Consider the following 27,649-nt stretch of genomic DNA (forward strand, 5'->3'; position numbering starts at 1 on the left):
ACTTTGCCCTAGCTCTTGGTTCTCTTTCAAATCCTTGTAATTGTCTAAGCAGCCTGATTATTCATGATTGTTCCCAGTTGTTGAGGGTGTGCCAAGCCCTGTCAGTGTTCCAAAGAGAGGACTCTCAGTCAGCACCTAGTTTCAGCCTAATTAGAAGCCAAGCCCCTCAGGCAGGAGATTTTTTTTTTTTTTTTTGCATCCCAGTTAGCATATAGTGCAACAGTGATTTCAGGATTCCAGTGATTCATCACCTATGTATAACACCCAGTGCTCATTCCAATGAGTGTCTTCCTTAATGCCTCTTACCCATTTCGCCCATCCCCTCTCCCACAACCCCTCTAGCAACCCTCTGTTTGTTCTCTATATTTAAGAGTCTCTTATGTTTCATTCCCCTCCCTGTTCTTATATTATATTTGCTTCCCTTTCCTTATGTCGTCTGTTTTGTATCTTAAATTCCTCATGTGAGAGAAGTCATATGATATTTGTCTTTCTCTGACTAATTTCTCTTAGCATAATACCCTCTAGTTCCATCCACATAGTTGCAAATGGCAAGATTTCATTCTTTTTGATTGCCAAGTAATACTCCATTATATATATACCATTCATCATTCTTTATCCATTCATCCATCGATGGGCATTTGGGCTCTTTCCATACTTTGACTATTGTCAATAGTACTGCTATAAACATTAGGGTGCATGTGCCCCTTTGAAACAGCACACCTGTATCTGTTGGGTAAATACCTAGTCATGCAATTGCTGGGTCATAGGGTAGTTCTATTTTTAATTTTTTGAGGAACCTCCATACTGTTTTCCAGAGTCGCTGCACCAGTTTGCATTCTCACCAGCAGTGAAAAAGAGTTCCCCTTTCTCTGCATCCTCGCAACATCTGTTGTTCAGGCAGGAGCTTTTAAGTATATAAATATATCAGTTCCTTGGTACCACGATGAAACTCTGTTATCCTCCAGACCAGAAAATCTAGAGATGTTCCCTGGGTGACAGTTGAAAAAACTGGAGATACAGACAAGTGTATAAGCTCTTTTCTGGGAGACACCACTGAGCTGTAGTAAGGCCTAGAGAGAGCACGAAGAGGTGTCCCTCTGCCTACATTTCCTGCCTACATTTGTAGCCTACAGATATGTGGCAAACCTGAAGTCTGCCCTTTAGGCTAAAGCTCTAGTACAAGTAAATATGCCTTTTTAACAAAAGGTCTGGGAGTGTGTTTCAGTTTGCTGTCTGTGTGGTGCCCTGGGGTGGTAGTCTGCCAAAATGCAACCTTCTTTCTGGCCACCAGAACTAGGTGATCAAGGGGCATCACTTATTGTGGACTGCACATGCTCCCTGGCCTTAGCAAGTCAGCTGGAGAGTGCAGGGCAGGGGCATGCCTGCCTGTTTTCACAGGGAGATAGGAAAATGCAAGGCTGGGGTGCAACTATTTTCTTTAGCAAGCAGTGGGAGAGCACAGGGTCTGGACATGTCCATCAAAATTATCATGGTAGAGGGAGAGCACAAAAATAGTGCCTGTCAGTGGCTCAACTTCGGAGAGTGTCCCAACAGGCCCCTGCCCTTTTGGGAGATGCTGTAAGATTACCAAATTAATCATCTTCACATATAGTCTAAGTGCTTTTCAAACTGCTAATTTTCACTGGTCCCTGGGGTGACTGAGTCTGTATACAAGCTCTTTAAGGCAAGTTTCTCAGTTTCCTATTGCCCTTTGGGTCTCCTGGATATTTTCAAAGCCAGATATTTTGGGGTCTCATATTTATGTTGTCGGTCCTAGGTGTTGGAGTGCCTATGGGGCACAAATCCCTCACTCCTCAGAGAGAAGCTCTGGTTTTTGAGATCCTTCCTGTTCCAGGGATGGGATTTTTGGCAAGACTACCTCTCTGTCTCTCCTAACCATCTTGATCTGGTCCTTTTACTGTTTGTTGTGAAGAAGTATTCAGCTAGTTTTAACATCTTTTTCAAGGGGAATTTATTCCATATGTAACTGTAGATTCAGTGTGTCTGTGGGTGGAAGTGAGTTTAGGATCTTCATACACCATCATCTTGAATCATCCTCTAATAATCAGTGTTATTAAATTTTATAGAGAAGGTGGTTAAGGAGATATTTTATGATATGTGATTCTGGAAGCATGTTTTCTGGTTTTTCAAATCTCACCTCTTCCACTTACTGACTTTATGATCTTGAGCAAGTTACTTAATCTCCTTGGGATGTAGTTTCCTCATCTGTCAAATGAGATCCTAAAAATATCTACTGCATAGGGTTGTTATGAGGGCTAAAGGAGTTAATACATATGAAACTTTTTATGCTAGAGATTAGTTCACAATAGCACTTGATAAATGTTTACTTTTATACTTTTGTTTTCACAATATACTCTGATCAAAATTTCCTCACTGTCCATTTTGTCAGTTATTCATACCATATAATATTTCCACATATTATTTGAAAGAAATAGTTTAATTTCTTCCATGAACTGATGTAAAATTATTGTTACAAAATATCTGGGAAATATGCATTGAAAAGTTACATATATTTTATCTTGTGTGTGTGTGTGTGTGTGTGTGTTAGTGTGTATGTAAATGCATGTGTGTGTATGAGAGACATGGTGTAAGCTGATAAGATTCATCAATACCTTTACACTCCATTCATTTTTATGAGCTGTATTTATTTATTTATTTATTTATTTATTTATTTATTTATTTAAAGTAGGCTTCACCCCCAGCATGGAGCCCAGTACAGGGCTTGAACTCATAACCCTGAGATTAAGACCTGAGCTGAGATCAAGATTCAGACACTTAACTGACTGAGCCTCTCAGGTACCTCCATGTGCTTTTTAAATAATAAAAATAATATACATTGGCCGTTGTCACCCACTCTGTAGAGGTAGATGAACTCTAACCCAAAATTTGATTTTGATGCTGTAAGTGATGATATCACACATGCACCAAGTGGGTATGAAAAGGTTTATTACTTGAAAATGAGCTTTCTGTGAAATGCAAGTTAGTGTCCTAAGCAGGTCCAGAGATAGTGTGAAATAGAAGGGAAAGGAGGTTGGTTTAGCTTTTACTGTAGTTAGGGGATGGGTCGAGGGCATGGGTTCTGGCACATGGCCCAGGGATTATGTGGTTTGAACTTCCCACTGGCACCAAAAGAGGCAGCATCTGGGGCTTTTCATTAGCTTGGCCATTTGAGAGACAGAAAAGGAAGGGTGGTGATGGACATTAAAAGCTGTTGGCAGTCAAACATTATAAATGGAATCAGATTCTTTATTACAACTGTAGAAAACATGAAATATTTAAAAGTCATAATGCGGAAATTAAGATCTTTGGTAATCATCCAATCCGGATATATATATATGTATATTTTCTGTCTGCATCATTCTCTATTTGGATTATTCTTGGCAATTTAAAAATCCCAGAACTTGATTTTTCTAGCTATCCTTTAGCCTTTATGAATTATCATAAGCCTCACATTGATTGTGCTGAACCAAAGAAAAAAATAATTTGGGTTGTGAATCTTCTGGAAAAATCAAATTGTCTTATGGGCTTTCTTCTTTTAAATTCCAAGCCATTTAAGATTATCCATAGTAATGTGTAGTAGATAATATCAGTTTCAATCAATATATTAAACAAATGACAGTATAATTTCTGTTTATATCATGTTAGTCTGGAGTCAGAGAATCAACATCAGTCATCCAGACAAAACCCATACTTAAATGATCTGAAGTGTTTGTATTTTTTTAACCTTACTCATTACCCATTTTTAGAATTATTGTGTTTCATATTTCTATCTTTTTTTTGTACATTTTCTTTTTTGACTGGGCTAAATGTGGGTCACATTGACTCTAGAGAACTCTAAATATAGTTGTTTTAAGAAATACCTTTTTTTTTCCTTTTCATGGAAAAGATTACTCAAAGAATAGAAATTTGAAACTTTCCCTGTCTAGAATAATATAAAGTATTTAACAAAAACCATGAGGTTGTTGATGGCACAGATACAAGGTGCATGAATCAAATATTCTGAAAGTGTTGTTTTGTTCATATTTTAAAGGGTATAATACATTAATCAGGCCAGGAAACTTTCTAAAACTATTCTGTTATAAAGTTTAAAAAGTTCAAAGTACAAACTCTGTACATATATTCTAGAAATAACTCTAGCAGGCTTGCAATGAGTCAGATGAAGCTAATAAATATGCTATTTAAGGAAAATTCTGCCGTAAAATTATATTTATTCATTTATTTATTTATTCACAACATGGTTGTTAATTGCCTAGATCACAATGGTGACTGATGTATAGTCCCCAATTCAAGGAACTTTCACTCTAGTAGGGTAGCAGACAAGCAGTCAAATACAATGAAGTGTGATATACATTAGGATAGAACAAACCAGAACCATACTATTAAGTTTGTTGAAGAATTCATTGTTGTACAATATTCACTTTTCTTTTAGTTGTGTGACCTTGAGATTTTTAAAAATCTATTTGCATCTTAGTTTTCTCATTTGTTATGTATATCTGTTATGCGTGATTTATATATTTTTTTGGTAAAGATTTAGAAAAATGGACAGTACTGAACACAATGCTTGTGTATTTTAAGTGCTTGGTGAATAGTAGCTATTAATTAGCAGTACCCAAATTCCTGATTGTTGCACAACTATTCATCTTAACAAGGCTTTAGAAATATCTTAAAATTGGTAAGAGTGAAACACAATTTAATTATGGTTTGGTTATGTCACTTATTCCTTTACTCCAAATTCTTGAGTGGTTTTTTATTACTTTTCTAATAAAGGCCATTTACTTTTCTTGTATTTTGAGGCCCTCAATAATCTATTTCTCAAGGTTCCTTTTTCAATAAGCCCTGCACTTGCCTCTTCGGCTATTCCTTAAGCGTAATCTATACTTCCCTACTCCTCTTCCTCCGCTCTTACTCTATAATAATAATAGAAACTAATATTTATTGAGCACTATATAACAGGCACTCTGTAAAAGATTTTATGTGAATCATCTTAATTTAATATTTATAGCATCTTTATGATATATTTTTACATTGTCCCTGTTCACAAATGAGAAACTAGACCAAGTTTTATAGCTAGTAGGAAAGATTGCCAGAATTCTGTCACTTAACCGTTCTTAACCATTATACCCTTCTGCCCTTACCCAATCTGCTTGATGAGCTTAATTCATTCTTTATGGCATTTTTGCAATTTCAGCTGCTGTAGAGATCTTTTCCGGTTGTCTTAGCTAAAGTTAACCTTTTGTTTCCACATATACCTGGAGCATAAATTTAAACCTATGTTACAGTCTACACCTTATTCTAATTTCTATACCTGTTCTTCATGTAAATATCTCCTGAATGCTACTTAAACAGCCTGAGTAGGCACCATGTCTTAATTGGTTTTGTGCTTCTTGGGGGGCCACACGTTATGCTTTACACTTCAAAGACCATTAATAGGTGTTTTTGGAGTTAAATTAAGTTACACTGAACTGTTATCTGAACTCTGAAAATATTTTATTATCCATGTTAAGGTGTCTTTAATGAGTGTAGACTCAGTCAGCAGAAGAAAACTTGTTAAAATTTACAGATTGTACAGATTGGTATGGTTAATTTTGTGTTAAAGATAAACACTTCCACGCAGTAAATATGTGTTTAAAAGGTAGCAGATGATGCAAGTATGATAAAGGTCTCAATAGTACTGTTCTAGTTTCAGTAGTTCATACTGGGACAATTACATTCCTCATGGTCAACCAGACCATAATGTTAGAAGGAAACTTTAAGAGGCAAAGCCATAGTTGTCTTGATTGCTAAGAGTCCCCAATTCCTAGAACTGTGCCTGGATGCATAAATCCACATTTATGTGTTTGACATTAATTAAATGTTGAGCCAACTTAAATCTTTGAGAAACAAATGGACTATCAGTTAGTCAAATGATGAGTCAAACAAAGATTTAATTCCAAAGACTTCATTGCTTAAAATGTGCCATTTAACTCGTAACTTTCTTTTCTTTTTATATTGTTATTCCAAGCTGGTAGTTATATGTATTATAATTCTCAAGGTGTATATTCAGTTTTGTTTCTGTGCTATTGTCAAATGTGTAGTAAACCAAAATGGAATGTATTCATTTTTCCACAAGATTGCATTAACTCTAATTTTATGATTGCAACTTTCTCTTTGCCTGTCTCATATCTATAATCTTTTGTGCAGTTTCTGGAGCTGGACTCTCAGTGTAAATCCTTATCTGAAGCCTACACTTCACCACTAGCCTCCTTTGGAGTGAGCCTGGCAGCACCATTTCTAGTTGTGGAACTGACAAAATTCTGAGAGATAACCAGATACATCAGTTACTTTTCATCATTTATAAAAATAGGCTTTTGAGCAGAACTGTGCCTATAGCCCAGAATTACAGTTTGAGGGGGCAGGCAATGGGGCATTTTAATGATTTTCCCTAATGGAAAATCTCTTTGTGGGATATGAGTAGCATGCTTTTTTTTCTCTGACAAAGCAATAACTCTGTGATTCAAGATTACATCCTCCTGATGGAGTGACCACTGTTATCTGCTGGCTGGGGAAGGTTTCACCACCTTGTCTCAAGTGAAAGTGGGAGGGGAAAAGATAGGATAGTGAATAAAAAGGAGTGGAAAGATGGATTTCTGGTCTAAGAATCCTGTTTTCTTTTTCCTTGTTATCTTGAGGTTTTTGTGAATGTTCACAAATAAGGACATTTACTAAAACATTTCACAAAGAAGACTAATGCAGTTGGGGTGCCTGGGTGGCTCAGTCAGTTAAATGACTGACTTCGGCTCAGGTCATGATCTCACAGTTTGTGGGTTCGAGCCCCGCTTCGGGGTCTGTGCTGACAGCTTGGTGCCTGGAGCCTACTTCGGATTCTGTGTCTCCCTCTATCTCTGCCCCTCCCCAACTTGTGCTCTGTCTTTTTCTCTCTCTCTCAAAAATAAGTAAACATTAAAACATTAAAAAAAAAAAAAAAAGACTAATCCAATGAGTTCATTGGAAATCCCAGGAAACATGAAATAGCGAAGGATTTCTCTCCTCGCCCTTTTAATTTGGTATGTGCTTCCCTGGCAGGTAGCCACATACTGCCTGGAGCACAGACTCTTTGAAACTGTCTTGTGGGAGCTTGTGGGTCCTCATTTATCATCTGGATGTGGTCACAGGAGCCAGCAGAAGTGAAAATAGAACTCTTTCCAAGTCACTGGAAGCCCCGCAGGAGTCCTTGGTAACAAATGGGAAACAGCAGTGCTAGAAAATGGATTTCTTTTAAAGGCAAACACTCCAGGAGTCATTAAAAAGTTTCCATTTTCAAGCTCTGTCATAAAATGACTTTTTCCCCCCTCCAGAACATATACAAATTATCCACATTGTCATCAGGTATATTAAAGTTAAGTTAGATGTTTGCATTTTGTAATATTTGGAAAAATCATTTCTTTTACTAAATTCTGTGCAAACAAAGCTACTTCCCATGCCACTAAATATGTTATGAAAAGCTACTTCTAACATTTTAGGACTTAATTGTTTAATCAAGAAGACTCAGATAGTCTATATAGGCCAGAGTTACTGGATTCAGACCTTATAGATTTCCTGATATCTTAAGTATTCTTGTTTGTTTAGCTCATTCTTTTCTTTTCTTTTCTTTTCCTCTATGCTTACAGAATACCCATGTGAATAGGCAATTTATTGAGAGAAGATGATTGTATGAAAATGATTCTGAACATTAATCTTTATCATTCTTTGGGCATGAACCTTAAAGATTTTTGGGTTTTATTCTTTTCCATTGAGAATATTTTGGTGTTGTGTTGCCTTTAATAGAGAAACGTTCCACTGTCCTTGGCCTACTTATCCCTCCACCCCCACTCCATCCCTTGACACCTCCTTCACCCCATGGAGTCTGCTGCCTCTATCATCTTTCTGTGGTGCTGAATGTATATAGCTTCTGAAACACTTTGGAATGAAAGGTGCTATGAAATTGTAAAGTGTTTTTATCACAGAGTTCTGCCAATATGTCTCGATCCTGACATGCAACACCTCTGCTATTTCAGTGTTGTGACGGGGACACAGCTGGTCCTGAGAAGGCATCATATTCAGACAAGCATGTCAGATTGCATTCATTACTGTGGGTGAGTCTGAAACTTTAGAGCATCTACCACATTAAACATAGGTGGGCAATGCATAGAAAAAGAAGGTTAGTGCTTTGTTATTCAAAGTGTAGACTGTGACATCACCTAGGAACTTTTTAGATGTATACGACCTCAGGCTTTGCCTCAGGCCTTCTGAATCATAATCTGCATTTTAACAGGGTCTCTAGATTATTTGTATACACATCATTGGTGTAGTAGATATCTGCTACTTTTGTCTGTCCTGCGTTCCTGATTCTTGTAACCATGCCTCCTACCCCTTCTTATAAGAACTGTTCCTTTCTCCCTCAAATTGTGTGATTCTGGTGGGGTTACCAATCACAAGGCCCCAACTTTTTGTCTGTGCAGGAGGCCACAAAATTCAGGTCTGGACATTCAAGCCACAGTGATTGGTCCAAGGGTGGCCACACAAGATCCAGGCTGGGCCAGCTAAGGTCCTACCCTGTTTCTCTACATTGAAGTTGGGTAACATTCTCAAATAATTTTTATTTCACTAGCTAGAAACCTCAGAGTATTTTTCTAGAATGCTGCTCACAAAGAAGTCCTTCTTAATTACTGGGTTGTGAGTTTCAAAGCAATAACTTTTTTGAGGAAATTGTTCAGAGCCCTCTTTGCCTTGGGCAAATAAGCATTATGACACCATGCTTCTGATTGTCACAATTTCTATGTTTTCTTGATAGGAGCATAAACATGTTGACTCTTTGACTTAAAGAGTCACCTTCCTAAAGGTGACCTTTCAGCCTGCTGTAGGGTAGCCTTTATCATTGACCTCAGCCAGTCTGAGTTCAATATTTGAGCACTTGCTAGTATCCTCAAATACCTCTTTATGTGTTATTCATAGGACAGTAGTGACAACTTGGTAAATCAACTTACTAGTTTTTTAGAGGAGATATTAAATTTGAAGTTTTTTGTGCTACGCTTCCATCTGTTACAGAATAAAAATGTTTTAAAATTAATGATTCTAGAGAAAGTAGAAAAACGTCTTCTAAATCAGTAAAGACTAATTAAAATTTGCTTAAAATTGTTTTATTATTGTGTGTATTTGATTATGTGATTGATAACCTCAGTATGGTAATGGAAATTCCATTTTCTATTTAATTTTTATTGATTGACTAGTTTATATGATGTGCTGTGCTATAGGAGATACAAAATTGAATGATTTGATTTTTGCCTCCAGATATTTAAAACTTTGAAATAATTTGACATTTAGCCATGTCATATCAGAGAAAGCTTCCTCTAATATTTATTTTGAAGGAGGTCATCAGGTGGACATAACCACCAGTTGACCCTCAAGTTGGTCCCAGGCAATTGGAGACTCCTAACCTTCTCCTGTATACTTGAAACATGTGTTCTGATTGTCTTTGCCACATTACAGGCTGCCTCAAGGACACAGCCTTGAGAAAGTAATGTGTTTTTGAGACCATCAGGATGGAATATGTGATTGAACCCAGTTCAGGCCTTTGTATAAACTTTTAAGATTCTGGTGGGTGGGTATGGAGATCTACTTACCTTGTGGGCACCCAAGATGAGCCTTGTAAGTAAATTCCCATGCTAAACTTGTCACCTACCAATCTGGTGTGGTCTCCCTTTTTCTCTGATCTCTCCTTGCCCTTCACATACTGGGCCAGTTTCAGATTTCACCCAGGAAATTCCCAAGTTTTTGAAACAACAACCTACTGGTATAATGCTAGAGTAGCAATATAATAGATATTCATGAAGACTTTTAGATAATACTCTTTGGACTTACTACTTCCTATCCTATCATTACTATCTTGGGGACCTATAACATATATAGTTTTGTTTATAGTGTGGTTCTTTTCAAATATAAGTGCAACTTGGGAATTATAAAATTGAGGAGAGGGGTGCCTGGGTGGCTCAGTTGGTTAAGCATCCAACTCTTGGTTTTGGCTCAGGTCAAGATCTCATGGTTTGTGGGATTGAGCCCTGTGTTGAGCTCTGCGCTTAACAGTGCAGAGCCTGCTTGGGATTCTCTCTCTCTCCACTCTCTCTGTCCGTCCCCTGCTGTCTCTCTCTTTCTCTCTCAAAATAAACAAACATTAAAAGAATTAAAAATAAAATAAAATAAAATTGAAGGTAGAGCCATTTTCTCTACATGTATTCTATATAATGTATATATGTAGACAATATGTAGATAATATGTATGTGGCATGTGAGTAGTGTACATGTTAACTCATTATTAACCAAAATGGTTGGAGGCAGAGTATGGTATAGTGCACTGTTTCTCAACTTTTTCTTTTTCACAATTATCCTCCTAAGTAGAAAAATAAAATTAAATTTAAATTTTCTTCAATAAGAGAAATTAAATATTAAAGAAAAAGATTTCATCAGCAAAATTGAACTTTGGAGGGCCACAACCCCTTGTAGTATCTAAGAATTTTTGATGTCTACTTCCTTTAATTTTTATTTCCTTGGAGGTGATATAACCTCTACTGAAAATGTATGACATAGTGTAAAGAACGGGTCTTTTAGTGTCAAACAGACATGGATTCAAATACCAGCCCTACCGTTTATTAGTTGATGGCATTGGGTAAACAACCTAAACTTTCAGACCTCTAGTTCCCCTATCTACTATGTGAGAATAATAAAACCTATCGTGTAGGAATGTTGTGAGGATTAGATAAAATGTTGGTAAAATGCTTGGCATTTTACTATGTAGTAGCAATTACTGGCAAGGTTAATTAGTCTGAATATCATTCTCTGACTCTGTCAGATAGTGATGAGATGATAGTAAATATTGCCTAATATCCACATGGTGGTAAGTTAATCAATATTCCTGTAGACCAGTGGTTTCCAAACTTGGTTGTACATTAGAACCATCTCAGGATATATTAAAAAATTTTAAGCTCAGGTCACACTGGGACAAATGAACTTGCAGTCCTTGGGGTGGAAATATAGGTATTGGTATGTTTTTGAATCTCCTAGATAGTTTGGATGTGAAAACAAGTTTGAGAACCACAGCTTCAGATATTCAGTCTAAAGTTTGAAGACAGCCAGATAACTGTAACAATTCACCTCAAGGACATGTTACCTGAGATTTAAAATAAAATATCATAGAGTAGTTGAAAGAACAGCAGTTGCTTGGGCTTATTATAGCACTAAATAAGTTGCTATCAGAGGAATGCCTTTTTAAAAAAATTAATATATTAATTACATATATTAATAACATATGACTTAAAAACAGGTAGTTTTCAGTTTCAGAAAACCATGAGTAAATAACCCTGCAGAGTTCACAGTCTTTGTGGCATGTGGTATTTCTCTTTGTGAAGGGAAAGGCATATTTTCCAATTTGAGGCATACCAGAGCCTGGACAGCATGTCACAGCTAAGAAGTAGGCTTATGATATGCTTTTTCCTTTTATTGAGAGACATGTCGCATGTCACAAAAAATTGTGGCTTAACTATAACTAATTGGCATTGACCAGGTAAAGGAAAATATTCCATTTTAATAAGAGTAAGACAAATGCTGTATTTTATATGTCATATACAGCATGTGAAACAATTCTTACTATATTTATTCTTGGTGTTCCATGGTTTGGTTTCTAGAGTTTCAGTTAGTGATGGTTGTCCACGGAGTGATAACCTAATTTTCATCAGGGAGTTGATGCTTTGTCAACACAGGAATGTCAGGAAGACCTATAACAGAACAGACATCTAAATGGGGTATGTGGTAGACAAAAATGTCTGTGACAACTCCCTACAGAGTCTTCATTACAGATGACTTGTTTGTCCATATAGGGAGGAAAACAGGTTTAAAATCAGCCCCATGGAGATGAATGGACCAAATAAACTGAATAAGATACAATTCAGACATATAAGAATATTTAAGAGATACAAGTAGCATGTTAGGCAAACAATTGCCTATGATAGAAAATGATTCACCTTTGAACAAAGTCTGATATGTTGAATAATTTTCTGGTACATATCACTGCCTAATTCTGATTTTGGTTGAAATTTAGGGATTGCTAATGGGTTTGAAATGGAAGGAACCCTTTAGAACTGACTAGCAGAGCTGGTGTGAGAATTGACCGACAGGAGGTCTTGACCCAGGATTCTGCAGAAACGGTCAGAGAGAAGAGTAGAAATCATTTTCTATTTAGATCTATCACAATGCTATCATTGTCTTCCAGGTAGTGACTCAGTCTTAGAAATTAGTCAGTTAAGGTCTCTGGTGTAATAAAAACATATATTTGTAATCCAAATCTAAGAAAGCCCTTTAGCAGAGGTGAAATTAGTTTTGATAATGCAGAAGATTTCCTAGTACTTGAGAAATTATGATATCACAAAATTAAAAATCTGATTTTAGTGCATGAGGAATGGGCAGCTTAGATACAGGTCAATTTTCTATAGATCAACTTTTTTTCTGGTAAATATAAAATATGACATAAATATAGAGTATGAGATTATATAAAGTATGAGATATAAAAACTATTTGCTTTGGGTTTAGGGACAAAAATTAAACATAGTCAATATAAACATCTATTACAATTTCTTAATTGATTCTCTCTCTACTTGTTTTGTGATTACTTCATTATTTTCATTTATGTTTCTAACATTTGCATTGAACTTTATATATGAGTAATTACTTTCTCTCTTCTAATTTTTGTTAGCAATATTTTTTAGATTTTAAACTACTTCTCTTGCTGGATGGATAGCTAAAGACCATGTCATTTGAAATTGAGCATTTGCAAATTCTGGGCACTTGCATACCTTTCATTAATTGCTAATTGTTTTGAAAGATCTTTCCATGAAAAAAAAGCTTTTGTTATTTACAATGAACAGTTGTCCATTGACTTTTTGGGATGAAATTTCCTGAAACAGTAGGACAGAAATTATTAATTACAATTGCCAGAGAAATTAATTACCCTTAATCATAGAAATTGCCACATGTGGGAAATAAAATAGCTTGCATTTTATCACATGTGAAGGTAACTTGGGTTTAACCCAACACTCAGTCATTCTCATCATTTAAAAATGATATATATCATCTCTATTTCATTATAATTCTATTTGCAGTTCAGTGGATAGTAACATTTTCCCATGATTATAGAGGACCCTTAATTACTCATAATCAAAATGAAGTGTTAGCAGACTAATTTCTCAATTAGGCAGTTTTTTTTTTTTAAACATAATTTATTCTGCCAGGAGTTAAAACACATCAAATATGTTAATACCTTCATGGAAAAACATGATGCCAATTCAAGTGATTAATGTATTTATTGAAATGACAAGATGGTGTGAATTTTCAGGAATAGTTGTTGGTGATGCAAGTTGTCTCTCTTCTAAGTTTTATTTCAAATTTTATAGAACTTGTTAGTCACTGGTCATTCATTTAACACATACTTAGGAGCATCTCCTATTCTTTTCCAGCCTCAGTTTTGAGGTGGTCAGTAAATGTCTTACTCCATTCATTTGGGATAAAACAAACACATACACACACAAGAACACAAATTCACGGAAATATTTTTAAACACGCACCCACACACATACTCTCCTGAGGTGTGCAGTGACTGGAGAAAAGACAACCTGGTAACGGGCAAGGTCTTGAGAATGTATGGTGGGTTTGAATGCTTGGTGTGGAAAAGAGAAATAACTGGAATATAATTTAATTTGATATGCCGTTCTATTTTATTCTGAGTTTTATAAAAATGTCTTGGCAGTAGTAACAAACACTGAGAACAGAATAAATTATAGAAAATGCTTTTCTGATAATCTGGGATAGCTAATGTTCAGTTACTGAAAAGTTCCTCCTTTGCCCCCAAAAGAGGGTTTTCCCTAATCAGTTGCCCATATTTTTTTTTAAATGTATTAACTATATCAAAGGACTATGTCTTCTAGCACCTGAAAGAGGGTAGTTCTGGACTCCATCCTACTCAGTTAACATCTCAAATGAAGATGAAGTCCATCTTTCTTTTGGCTTTGACAGGAATAGAAAGAAGACATATACTACAGCTATGCTACAGCTGAGGCTACTGTGTCTGATGAAAGAAATGAATCTAGAAAGGATATGAGAGTCAATTTTAAGAGTGTTTAGAAAGAAGTATTTGGGAAAAATGTGTTCCTATTAATAATTTTGTTTGGAGTTTTAGGTTACAAACTTAAGTTCTAAAATTCCTCTTCTGTCCCCTCAGCTAAGTGCTAGAGGTGGGGTAGTTGGAGCTGTGAAAGATGCTTCATTTATCTAAGGTTTACTCAGAAGTAAGGTGATCTTAACAAGAACTGACTCAGTAACAGAAAGAAGAGTGGTGTGGGGATGTTACCAGTGTGAATTAGGACTAAGGCACCTAAGTCAGAAGCAAGGAGGTTTGGGAAATATGAGACCTTGAGTGACTGTAATGAATGTTTTCACACATGCACCAGAACCTCATAAACAGAGATGACATTTCTGAGCCTCTTTTAATGAAACAGTGCTTCTTTTCTTGAGTATGTAGGTGGGCGAAGCAAGCTTTGTGGTAGTGTGAATGAGTCTGAACCAGCTGATGTCAGGCATGAGGCTGACAAGTAGAGCATATCTTAAAATGAAAACTGATAACTTTCAATGTAGAAATGCATCTCAAGGAAAAAAAGAGAAAAACAAAAATTCAATCTCCTTCCCCTTTGGGACTAGACACTACTAACTTAGTGGTATATAGCTTTCCAGTTTTCTTCCTATGTGTAAATGAACCCATGTTCCTGCATATATAGATCTTTATTTATTTTTTTTACAAAATGAGCTCATATAACTGCTTTGAAGCATGCCTATCCCATTTAAAAATATAAATATTTTTTACATCAATAAATTAGTGTCTGTGTACTAGTCTCATGTATATCTTGTGTAAAATGGAATTTTCACTTAATTCTTTGTTTTTGTACATTTGAATCATACATTCTTCAGAAAACTTGTTTATTTGTTTGATTTATAGCAGAGTTTCTCAGTCTCAGCACTATTTGCATTTTGGGCCATATAGTTAGTGTTGTGGGTGTGTTCTATGCATTATAGGATATTTTGCAGCATCCCTGACCTCTACCTACTGGATGCTAGCTGCACCTCACAGTTTTAACAACCAAAATTATCTTCACATGTTGCTCAAAGTCTTGCGTTTGTGTGTATGTGTGTGTGTGTGTGTATGTGTGTGTGTGTGTGTGTGTGTGTGTGTGTGTGTGTCTAAAATTGCCCCCTGTTGAGAACCACGGATTCAAAGGAAGAATGAAAACAGACATTAATAGATACATCTGTAATATGAAAAATATGTGAGGTTTGAAAATAGCCAGATTTGATTTCAAATTTTGGCTTTGTCATTTACTAGCTGTGTAAATTTGGTTATGTGAATGACAGAGCTAAGATTTGGAAACATATTTGGTGGAATTTAAGGGGCACTAATGATAATTCTCTGTATGCCCAAATATCTCCTTTATAGGATTATCATGGTTCTGTAGGTCCTGAAATCCCCCTGCAGTAAATTCTCTGGATTCCAACATTGTATCTCCACAAGTCCCCCCAAACTATTACCTCTCTGGAGGGTAGGTAACATACTAAGCTTTATGGGTAATTAATCTTTCAACAAGTTTTTGATCAGAGAGAAATACAGTTACACTGGGTATAGGAGTTGGATGATTATGTGGACAAGAGACACGTATGAATGTTTCTTGGTCTATAAGCATACAATTTGACTCTGGCCAGCCTAAGGAGTTGGAAGGAAATTAGGAAAGTTCTTAGAGAATTGAAAGGAGGACAACAAGTAACATGTGGAAAGAGTAGAAGCAGGGTGCCTCTCCTGTGGATCAGGAATTTGTTGTCATTCTTTATAGGGCATTGCCATTAATGTGATTCACCTCCAAGTCACTGTACATCTTAGTTTAGAATTTCAATTCTAATGAGAGATCACTGAATGGTCCAGTTTTGGTCAGATGTCTACTTCTGGAACAATCAGCTGTTTCTACAGGATTTGGGTTGTATAAAGATGTGGCCTCTCATATCTTATACCTATGTTTGTGGCCATTCCCAAAGAGGAGAGAGTTTTGTGCTAAGAAGTTGTTTCTTCAAGTATCTGCCACAGAAGAACAAAACAGTGTATGTTGGTGAAGATGTGAGTCCTGGTTAGAAGGGAGAAGGATCAAGGGCATCAAAATAGTTCACTGACTTCCCATTTGCCTTTGAGATTAGTTAATGGATCTGCCCTTCACATTAGACTGTTAACTCACTTATGTCAGGCACCATGCTGACTTTTTAACAGCTATCGGTGACTAGAAGCACCCAGGATAGTTACTGACAGTGGGTAGCTGCTCAAAGTACTATCCCTAACAAGGCTTTCTCTAATCATTCCCTTGTTGATTCAGTTATTTTCCTTGAACTCATAACATACTGTGTTCATGTTTACCATTTTATTCAACCATGCTACATTGAAATTGTTTTTTCTGTTGCAACCACTAGACTTTGGTATCCCAGAGGGCCAGAACTCTCCCTGTTCATCTTTCCTCCCAGAACTGTACCTGGTAAAGAGCAGGATCTCATTTCATATTGGTTGATTGAAATATGCCAGGTATCTCTATTTATAATCTATTATACTTGGTCAGTGGTTCTCATCATGTGAGTTTCATATGTTGAGAATAACTGAACTAATGAATGAATTAATGAGTGTCTTGGCCAGCTCTGAATTTAAGGCTTTGAAGTACAGCAACATATGTTGTGAACAAAAATCAATTTCAAAAACACAATTCTTGAAGTAACCTTGTGGTTGATTAAAAGCATTGTTAACAGTATTGTTGCTATGATCAATATTAGTGTAGACCTCTATATTTCAGGAAAATTTTGTTCTTGGGAAGTAGTATGAAATAGTACTACTCAATCATGGTGTTGTGACATGTTAGAAGTGAGGCTGTATTTGTTACCAAATACAGTTGAAGTACTGAAGCTTGAAAATAATTTACATTTGAAAATATATTTAGAACAGCCTCAAGGTTATCTCTGTGATAACATCACTCTCACTCTCTCCGATGCTGATATGCCTTTTAGGAGTGAAGTGCACTATATCTAGTGTCAGAAGTTGTGTTGGAGAATATGTCTCACATGTGAGGCTCACATGTTGAGAACCACTGCCTGAGGTCATGGGTCACAGATATAGTCATTTGATGAATCTTATAAATTGTCTTTTTTTTTAATATATATATATATATATATATATACTTCCTATTTTTCTAGATCTTAAGAACAGGGACCTGATAACTTTAATTCAGGGGCCAGAGTAGAAAATATTTCCTGGAAAGAATGGCTGAAGAGATTGTGGATGGTACTTTCTTCATTGGCCCCTTTGAGAACCTTGGGGGATTCAACAGCCATGTAAATGTGGCTCTGTCTTTTCTCTTTTCCCCTCAGAATAGCAGCAGCATGTACTCAGGCCTTTCATTTCAAATATAATGCTACTTCTGGAAGTGAGGTTTCTACTAAGACAATCACATGTGTACTGAATAGATGTAATCCAAGATTTACTTACCTTGAAAAGGGTTTTACTACTTCCTTACCTAGTCCAAATAAATCCAGCCATACTTCCCTGATTTTGGTCATGATATTTTTGCTTGAATCTATGTAAAGTCTATATTTTTCCACTTAAGCTCACCTCTTGGTGAGTGATTAAGAAGTCTATCCACCTAGGGGTGCCTGGGTGGCTCAGTCGACTTTGGCTCAGGTCATGATCTCACTGTGGGTTCGAGCCCTGCGTTGGGTTCTGTGCTAACAGCTTGGAGCCTAAGCCTGCTTTGGATTCTGTGTCTTCCTCTCTGTCTTCCCCTCGCCACTCACACTCTGTCCATCTCTCTCTCAAAGTGAACAAATATTTTTAAAAAATTTAAAAAATAAAAGAAGCCTGTCCTAGTCCTAATTTTTATCTTTTCACTTTTCTTCTCCATTTTCTGTCTTTCTGACAATCATACCCTCTGTTGCAGTCTAGAAATGTGACCCTTTTTTGTCCTTTAAAATCAAACTTTTTTTTTTTTTTTTTTATTTATTTATTTTTTTTTTTAACGTTTTTTTTTTTTTTTTTTATTTTTGAGACAGAGAGAGACAGAGCATGAACGGGGGAGGGGCAGAGAGAGAGGGAGACACAGAATCGGAAACAGGCTCCAGGCTCTGAGCCGTCTGCCCAGAGCCCGACGCGGGGCTCGAACTCACGGACCGCGAGATCGTGACCTGAGCCGAAGTCGGACGCTTAACCGACTGAGCCACCCAGGAGCCCCTAAAATCAAACTTTTAATCCTTATCTCCTAACCCTTATAACCACCCTGTGTGGTGGTATTCATATGGCCCCCATGTAAGCAACTCACTTAGGCTGTGATGGGTGGAGAAAGCACTCACACTCTGCTCTGTGGGGATCCGTAGCCCACACCTTTCATCACATTGCCTCTTCTCAGCTTGCTTCCTACTTCTCTTTCCAGAATAATGATAAAGCACCAGTAGTGCTCCTGTGGGAAGAGAGTTCTAAAAGGGAAAGAGGTTACTTTGCTTTGTCTTTAGTAAGGGGAAGAATAAAAGTAATATTCTACAATAGGGGTTGGTCAACTTTCTCTAAAGGGCCAGATGGTAGATATTTAGGCTTTGCAGCTATATGGTCTCTGTTGCAACTATTCAGTTGTGCTGCTGTAATGTGAAAATGGTCACAGACAAACAAGTGGCTCTGTTCCAGTAACACTGTTTATAGACACTGATACTTGAATTTCATATAATTTTTACTTGCCATGAAATATTCATCTTCTTTCATTCCCCCTGCCCGCCAACCATTTAAAGATGAAAAAAAACATTCTTTGCTTGTGGGCTGTACAAAAACAGGTGGTGGGCCAGATTTAAGGTTCCCAGATTTGACATTTATTATATATTTGGGATTTACTTATACTAAAAAATTTTTTGCTTATCTGAAATTCAAATTTTACTGGGTATTTTGTGTTTTATCTCAATCCTGTCTGGCTTTGTTCTCCAGGCCATCGTTTGCAGATCCCTATTCTTTTTTTTTTTTAATGTATTAATTTTTAATTTATATCCAAGTTAGTTAGCATATAGTGCAACAATGATTTCGGGAGTAGATTCCTTAATGTCCCTTACCCATTTATCCCATTCCCCTTCCACAATACCTCCAGCACCCTCTGTTTGTTCTCCATATTTAAGAGTCTCTTATGTTTTGTCCCCCTCCCTGTTCTTATATTATTTTTGCTTCCCTTCCCTTATGTTCATCTGTTTTGTATCTTAAACTCCTCATATGAGTGAAGTCATATGATGTTTGTCTTTCTCTGACTAATTCCTCTTAGCATAAAACCCTCTAGTTCCATCCACATAGTTGCAAATAGCAAGATTTCATTCTTTTTGATTGCTGAGTAATACTCCATTGTATATATATACCATATCTTCTTTATCCATTGATCCATCGATGGACATTTTGGCTCTTTCCCTACTTTGGCTGTTGTCGATAATGCTGCTATAAACATTAGGGTGCATGTGTCCCTTCAAAACAGCACACCTTTATCCCTTGGACAAATACCTAGTAGTGCAATTGGTGGGACGTAGGGTAGTTCTATTTTTAATTTTTTGAGGAACCTCCATTCTGTTTTCCAGAATGGCTGCACCAGTTTGCATTCCCACCAGCAGTGCAAAAGAGATCCTCTTTCTCTGCATTGTCGCCAACACCTGTTGTTGCCTCAGTTGTTAATGTTAGCCATTCTGACAAGTGTGAGGTGATATCTCATTGTGGTTTTGATTTGTATTTCCCTGATGATGAGTGATATTGAGCATTTTTCCATGTGTCAGTTGGCCACCTGGATGTCTTCTTTGGAGAAGTGTCTATTCATGTCTTTTGTCCATTTCTTCTCTGAATTATTTGGTTTTGGGGTGTTGAGTTTTATCTTCTTCCATTCCATCAGTTGCCTTTTGGTTTTGCTGATTGTTTCCTTCGCTGTGAAGAAGATTTTTATTTTGATGAGGTCCCAGTAGTTCATTTTTGTTTTTGTTTCCCTTGCCTCCGGAGACGTGTTGAGTAAGAAGTTGCTGCGGCTGAGGCCAAAGAGGTTTTTGCCTGCTTTCTCCTCTAGGATTTTGATGGCTTCCTGTCTTACATTTAGTTCTTTCATCCATTTTGAGTTTATTTTTGTGTCTGGTGTAAGAAAGTCGTCCAGGTTCATTCTTCTGCATGTTGCTGTCCAGTTTTCCCAGCACCACTTGCTGAAGAGACTGTCTTTATTCCATTGGATAGTCTTTCCTGCTTTGTCAAAGATTAGTTGGCCATACGTTTGTGGGTCCATTTGTAGGTTCTCTATTCTGTTCCTTTGATCTGAGTGTCTGTTCTTGTGCCAGTACCATACTGTCTTGATGGTTACAGCTTTGTAATACAGCTTGAAGTGCGGGATTGTGATGCCTCTAGCTTTGGTTTTGGTTTTTGTTTTCCAGCATTGCTTTGGCTATTTGCGGTCTCTTCTGGTTCCATATAAATTTTAGGATTGTTTGTTCTAGCTCTGTGAAGAAAGCTGGCGTTATTTTGATAGGGATTGCTGCAGATCACTATTCTATAATTCATTCTATAATTCTGCATTCAATTCTTGCAAAATATTTCTTTGGTTGCATTTGGTGGAGGGGTGAGGGAGATTAAACCCACACATACTTTGTCCATCTAATTTTAAATAGTGATATGATTGTCAGTTCTAATGGGGTTTTCAGATGTGGGAGGATATTGATGTATTCAGAAACCAGTGTTTCCAGAAAAATAGTCATGACATTAGAGCTTAGGTTTGCTTCAGAAATTTATAAGGCCAAGGTGAAAAAGAGTTTTGACACTCAACTATATGATAAAAAATGTTTGTTGTAAGGAGGAATGAATAATATTGTCTTAAGCTTTCATTGTACTAGCTAAGATAGTGACTAATTATTGAAATATTGATAATAAAATATTTGTGCTAACAGTTGTCCAATTTCTTAATATTCATACATTCAATGAATATTTATTGTGTGCTTCCTATTTTCCAAGCAGATTCTAAGAGCTGACTATATAGTAGTAAAAAAAAATGGACAGAAGCTCTTGTCTTCAGGAAGTTTATATTCCAGTGGAGGAAAATAAACAGAAAACAAGCAAAATATTTATGCTGTAGATGAAAAGGGCTATGGAGACAAGTCAAGAAAAGGAGAATAGTATTGCTGAAGAGGGTAGGGATTGTACTTTCCATAAAGGAGTCCCTGAGGGGGTTACAGTACAGCAAGGACTTCAGGGAAGTAAGGGGATGAGCCATGTGGCAACTGGGTCAAAAGCATCCCAGACAATGGATGGGCTACTACTAAGGCCCTGATTGTTTGAGGAACAATAAAGGGGCCAGAACAATAAAGGGGCCAAGCAGAGTGAACAATGGAGAGAATAGTAGAAAGTGAGTTAGAGAGGCAACAGGGTGGAGGAGGTGGAGGGTGTGATGTGAAGGTTACGTAGGACCTTATAGAATTGGCTTTTAGTTTGCTGAAATGAGGTGCAATTTTAGGGTTTTGAACAAAGTGATGACATGCTTTTCTTAATCACTTATGTTGTACTCAATCACTCTGAATGGCTGTGTATCTAATAGGTTAGAGAGAGCAAGGGCAGAGGCAGGAGGCAAGTAAGAAGACTACTGAGCAATCCAGATGAGAGATGATGGTGACTTGGATAAGCACGGTGGCAGTGGATATAGTGTGAATCCAGATTATGAGTGATATGGAATGTAGAATTGACAGAATATGCTGATGGATTCAGAGTCAGGTGTGAAAGAAAGAGAGGAGTTAAAGATAACTCCCAATTTTTGACTTGAGTAACTGGGAGGCTAGGGTTCCTATTTACTGAGAAGGAGAAGACAGTGGGAGGAGAAGGTTTGGGAGAAAAGATCAGAAGTTTGGTTTAGGACAAGATAAGTGTAAAATGCATGTAAGACTTCTAAATGGAGATGTCAAGTAGGCAGCTGGATATATTAGTCTGGAGTTCAGAGGAGCTGTCTGGCTCTAGCTATAAATTTGGGAATCATCAGTGTATAGATGATGTTTAAAGCCAAATAACTGGATGAGATCATCATGGGAGTGAGAGTAGCTAGAGGGAACATGAAGTTCAAAGAGCATGTTTTGTATGAATTAGTAGAAATGGCTTCATAGCTACTGTATTAATCATAGCCACAAATATAATTAATATTGGGTACATTCAAATTATATCAAAACATTAAATGCTTTATGGTAGTAAAGATCTTTCACTTAGAATACTGTTCAACTGAATCTTTTCTGTAAATGAAATAAAAGTGTTTAAAAATTTTTGTATTTCTCTATTGAAACATCTAAACTCTTGGTGTGAGATTTGACCACTTTCATTGTTGGAGGCATTGTAAAGCCTAGGAAAACATGTGTCTTGTTTTGACACTGCTGATAGAGGAAAGAGTTTAAAAGAAATGGAAAAAAAATTCTAATTAGTTGGTGCTTTTATGTTTATGTTTCGCAAAATATATTTTATTGCTAAATTAAAAAGATTTGTACTTATATGAATTTAACTAAATGTGTGTGTTTCTATATATCTTTTAATAGATTTATCAATAGATAGATACTCTCAAGTGTCTTGGTAGGAATTTCTAGAGGCCTAGAACCCTCCAAGCCAAAAACTACTTTGAAACGAGACTTCTTTCCCCTCTGGTCATTAAACTATTTCCTAAAGGTAAAATCTAGGGTTTAGATATAAAACTAGCTGAGGAATTCTTCATCAAGCAGAAGTCTGAACTTAGACCCCAATATTATCTATAAATGTGGAGGTATCATTGACATTTTAATTGTGATTTAAAGGACATGGTGGGATATTGTTAACCTGGGAGCTCCAGGCCCTGAATATCTGGCCATCAGTGATGAGTGGGCAGCCTAACCTCTAAACACTTGGTCAGCTTGCCGTGTGATGCTACCTGCTTCTGGTTTGCATGGCCACTCCCATAAGAATTTGTGCAAGTTTGCTGGCTCCATAAGAAAGTGGCAGCAGATGTGTAAATCCTTCCTAATTATCTAGTGGATGTTGATCTTGTGATCTGTCATTTCATTCATTCATTTATTGTATTATGTTTATCATTGTAACAAATCACCCCACAATCTAGTGTTTTAAAACAATAAGAGATTTTTAACTCATAGTTTCTATGGGTCAGAAATTTGGAATCTGCTTAGTTGGGTGGTTTTGGATCAGGATATATCAGGAGATTACATTCAGGTGTTGGCCAGGGCTCCAGCTGTCTGTAGGCTTGGCTAGACTGTATTAGTGAGAGGAAATATCTAGTACATAAGTATAAGGATTGATTTTTTTTTTTTTTTTTTTTTTGTTAGGAACATTGGACAATTCAACAAATGGTGGCAGGCAGGAAGGCAAAGATGTTTGCTGATGCAGGCATGTGGGAAGATGTGTTGTTGGAAGTATGTGGACATTGTTTTTTTTTTTTTTAATTAAAAAAAAATTTTTTTTTTAAGTGAGAGAGAGAGAGAGAGAGAGAGAACAAGTGGGGGAGGGGCAGAGAGAGAGGTAGACACAGAATCCAAAGCAGGCTCTAGGCTCTAAGCTGTCACCACAGAGCCTGATGTGGGGCTCGTACTCACAAACTGGGAGATCATGACTTGAATTGAAGTCGGAGGCTTAACCAACTGAGCCACCCAGGTGCCCCATTTTTTTTTTTTAATTGTGTCCATTTTTTTATTTAGTAAAATAGGAAGTAAGGTTATGAACTGAGGATAACAGTGGGAGAAGGGGTATTGAGAATTTAAGAGAGTATAAAATGGCAGCTTACATGATTCAAAGAGTGCATGGATTAGAGATAACATGGTATGAATGGTAGGGCACTCGAGGTTTATGTCAAGTGTTTAAAGCAAGACCATTCATCCTGGTTTTTATTTTATCCACTATGTTTAGCACAGAGGAAGGTTTGGAGTAGGCAGAAATTTGATTTAAGTAAGATTATAGTTTGGGAAAGCAAGAACAGCAAAGCTGAAGAGAGGCAAGGGAGCCAGTAGAGTTTAAATTGGAAAAGGGGGGAAATAAGAAGGGATTGTTGAAGGGATGAGAAACAGTGAAAACATGTTAGGATCAATGGCTTAGCAACACCAGTGGTGTAGAAGAATTGGGGTACAGAATGGAGACAGAATAGTATGAAAGGGTAGGAGGTGATGTCAGAGAGCAGGATGCATGCAACTGACACTGAAGAGAAGATGTAGTTATTAATAGAAACAAAGTCTAGAGTAATGGCCATGGGAGTAGCTAGGTTGTTGTGACAACAACAATGAGGATTCATGGGTGATATAATCTGCTCACAGAGATCCTAAATGGGCAGTTTTTAGGAATGAGGGGGGATTGGAAAATTGCAAGCAGCAATAAGGAGCAATGAGGACATGTTCTGTACTTCTAGGCCTAGTCCTGCGAGAACCACGGGAGACAATTAACTCCACTAAGGGAACGGGAGCAGTAGCAGTTTCCTCAATGGAGAGCCAGGTTTCTCTTAAAGCATGAAGGGGAGAAAAGCATTCAGACAGTACTTGCAGCATTAACATAGGGGATTTTGCTGGTGGCTGACTGAGTTTTAGAGGATAGAGTGGAAGGATGTAAGAACTTGGGGAGAGATGGGAAAGGCAGACAGAATACGTTCACAGAGGCTAACAGGGATTCAACTGCAGGAGTTAAGAGGCAGTGCAGCTGTCTAGGGGTGGCCTACATGGAGTAGGATAAAAGGCAGGGATGAGGTCAGTCCTGGTCGATTAAGGCTGATGATGGTGGTGAGACTGTGAATGTTGTAGGGGGAGAGAGGAGGGCTCTGGTGGAGGGGTGGGCTCTCTCAGGTTCTCATTGTCAGGAACCAATCAAGATGGATTTCAATCCAGATCTCCCCAGCTCCAGAAACAATGTCCTTTCCTCTCCACTGCATTTAAAGTGCAGACTAAGGTCTAGCCTGAGAACTTGTTAGGAATGTGGACTCTCAGGCCTCATTCCAGATCTACTGAATCTGAATCTGCATTTCCTCATGGTCTCCAGGTGATTCATATTCATGGTGGAGTTCGAGCAGCACTGCCCTACACCACATATTTTTCACCCTCTTAAAAATTACTTGTTTCGTGTCCACTCAATGAGATTTCATGGATTAAAAAAGGAATATAACTTTTTGCAATGTAGACTTTCTGAAATTTTCAAGACTTTATAGAAAATTTCAAAATAAAGGTGTGCAAAAATTGGAAACAGGTGAGTACAAGATGAAAAAAATACTTGTCATATGTAGTTGTTTGGTAGATAACTAATCCAGTAAAATGCATTATTTTCCAAAGTTTTAGGGGTATGTGAGGAGAGAAACCCCTAAGCATTCGAGGTTAAATTCTTCCTTGTTAGATTCTGGTGTGGTCACCAGTCTGATTAATAAGTAAACCAGAACTATTAGGAAAAGGAAAGGGGAGGGGTAAAATGAGTGTTTATTTTCTTCAGTTATTATGAATCTAAGCTCTGGTGTTTGTACCAAAGAAAGGAATTACTTGTATTTATTCTTATGGCTAAGTTGCTAGCAATAAATTATGAAAAGAAAAAAATAACCATGTGGGATAATTGACTGAAAAACAAATGTCAGTAAAAGTAAACAGTCTGGATTCCACTAAACCTATTTGCAAAAATGTCAGAGGAGTTGAGTTGTTTTCCCTCACAATATTTGTGCTGGAATAAAGGGACTGAAGTTTAATTAAATTTCTCCATAGAGACTGGGTATTCCAGTAGATGTCACTTTGTGATTTTGCTCAATGAAGGACTGAATTCTGATTAAGTGATGCTACATTTGTCCTCAATAGTAGAGCGCTGATGATCGACACCTCTTTTCTCCAACTCTTCCATGCTAACCCAGCGGCAACAAATGAGAAACACTGGCCACTGAAACAGGACTCCAGAGGCTGGGCCTAGTCTTGCTTTATTCACTAACCAGCTGTATGACCTTGAGCAAGTCCCTTAAGACTTCTAGCATATTAAGGATTGGAGACATTGCTTTTTTGCCTGTGACATAAGTTCAGCAGTCGGTTCTAAAAGGCTTCTGGCTCTAAAAGCCTCTAGTTATGTTGTATCATGTTATATGTTACACAAATATACAGTCAGTGAAATTTAGCAAAAGGAAGAGAAATTTGGGGAGTTTTGGAAACTAACAAACTTTTTACTGGGCTGGAGTCATCAGGTAATGGCATATTATTCCGGCATGAGAAATTCAAATGAATAGTATGTTTGTCTACACTTTTAAATCTTAGACTTTCTTTACCTTCAGTATTTAATTTACCAGACTTATAATGCAGGTAGTACTGACCTTTCTTGATTTTGGACATATTTCCAAGCCATTTGAGAACAGCAGACAAAAGGATAACTATCTTCTGTATGTATTGCATTTTCTTCTTTTTCCATGGTGTCTAAGGTGTGGGAGAAAATGTTAGACATAATCAGTATTTTTTTCTTAAGGACCTCAAACTCAGATATAGAATTGGAGGGAACAATAGGCATCTAGGTATTTGTTTACTAAACATATGACAACAATTAAAAACAGATTAACCACACAGGTACCAAAGAAATGTGTTTGGTAAATGAGTTGGGTAAATCCGGCTTTGCTAAACCCACCTAGGTTTATCCTAAGGTGGCATACCATTTTGGTTTCTACTGCTGTGAGATACAGTGGGCCATAGATTTTAGGAAAAGTGATAATTAGTCATGTATTAAATAAATCATATTCCAATTGTTCAAGTATAGTACATGTGGGTAGGTGAAATGATAATTGGCCTCACAGCCCAAATATCTGCTGTTCCTTTGTGTGTTTTCCTGTTGTATATCCTGTATTCCTGCAGGAACTTTTATCTGAGGTCAAAATCAAATTTTCCTCAGTTGTAGCTTTTACTTCTGGGTAGATGCTATCTTAGCAGGGAAGATATCTAAGGGTATTTCTCTTGACTCTGATTGTGGTGAAGATAGATAGTAGGCATACCTTGGTATGTTTGGTGAAGCTTGGTAAATTTATCTAGAGTGACTTTATTTATTTATTTTTTTTTTTAAATTTTTTTTTTCAACATTTTTAATTTATTTTTGGGACAGAGAGAGACAGAGCATGAACGGGGGAGGGGCAGAGAGAGAGGGAGACACAGAATCGGAAACAGGCTCCAGGCTCCGAGCCATCAGCCCAGAGCCTGACGCGGGGCTCGAACTCACGGACCGCGAGATCGTGACCTGGCTGAAGTCGGACGCTTAACCGACTGCGCCACCCAGGCGCCCCTAGAGTGACTTTATTAACTGGATACTTTACTATTACTCTTGCAATAAGAACTTTGGACATATTTTCTGCTTATCCATCTCTTTTTATTTCACCTGCTGGTAATTTATAAATTGGACTTAAAGTGAAAATTCAGCAAAGTTGACCAAATGGCACCGTCACTAAAGCATGGACAAGTTTGTGGAAAACATTGTAACAATAGTAGGAAAATCTTTCTTTATAGCTGGTCACTGACTTACAGGA

General features: G+C 37.2%; 1 long non-coding RNA gene across 1 annotated transcript in view; it reads left to right on the forward strand.

Moving 5' to 3' along the window:
* The first annotated feature begins 2,713 nt into the window (after window positions 1–2,713).
* LOC131507189 (uncharacterized) overlaps window positions 2,714–27,649 on the forward strand; it is a 386,000-nt gene continuing 361,064 nt past the window's right edge. The window contains exons 1-2 of the long non-coding RNA XR_009259384.1: window positions 2,714–2,817; window positions 8,055–8,132. This is a non-coding gene — a long non-coding RNA (uncharacterized LOC131507189). The remainder of the gene's footprint in view (window positions 2,818–8,054; window positions 8,133–27,649) is intronic.

This window comes from Neofelis nebulosa, chromosome 3, assembly GCF_028018385.1.
Source record: "Neofelis nebulosa isolate mNeoNeb1 chromosome 3, mNeoNeb1.pri, whole genome shotgun sequence".
Lineage (NCBI taxonomy): Eukaryota > Metazoa > Chordata > Mammalia > Carnivora > Felidae > Neofelis > Neofelis nebulosa.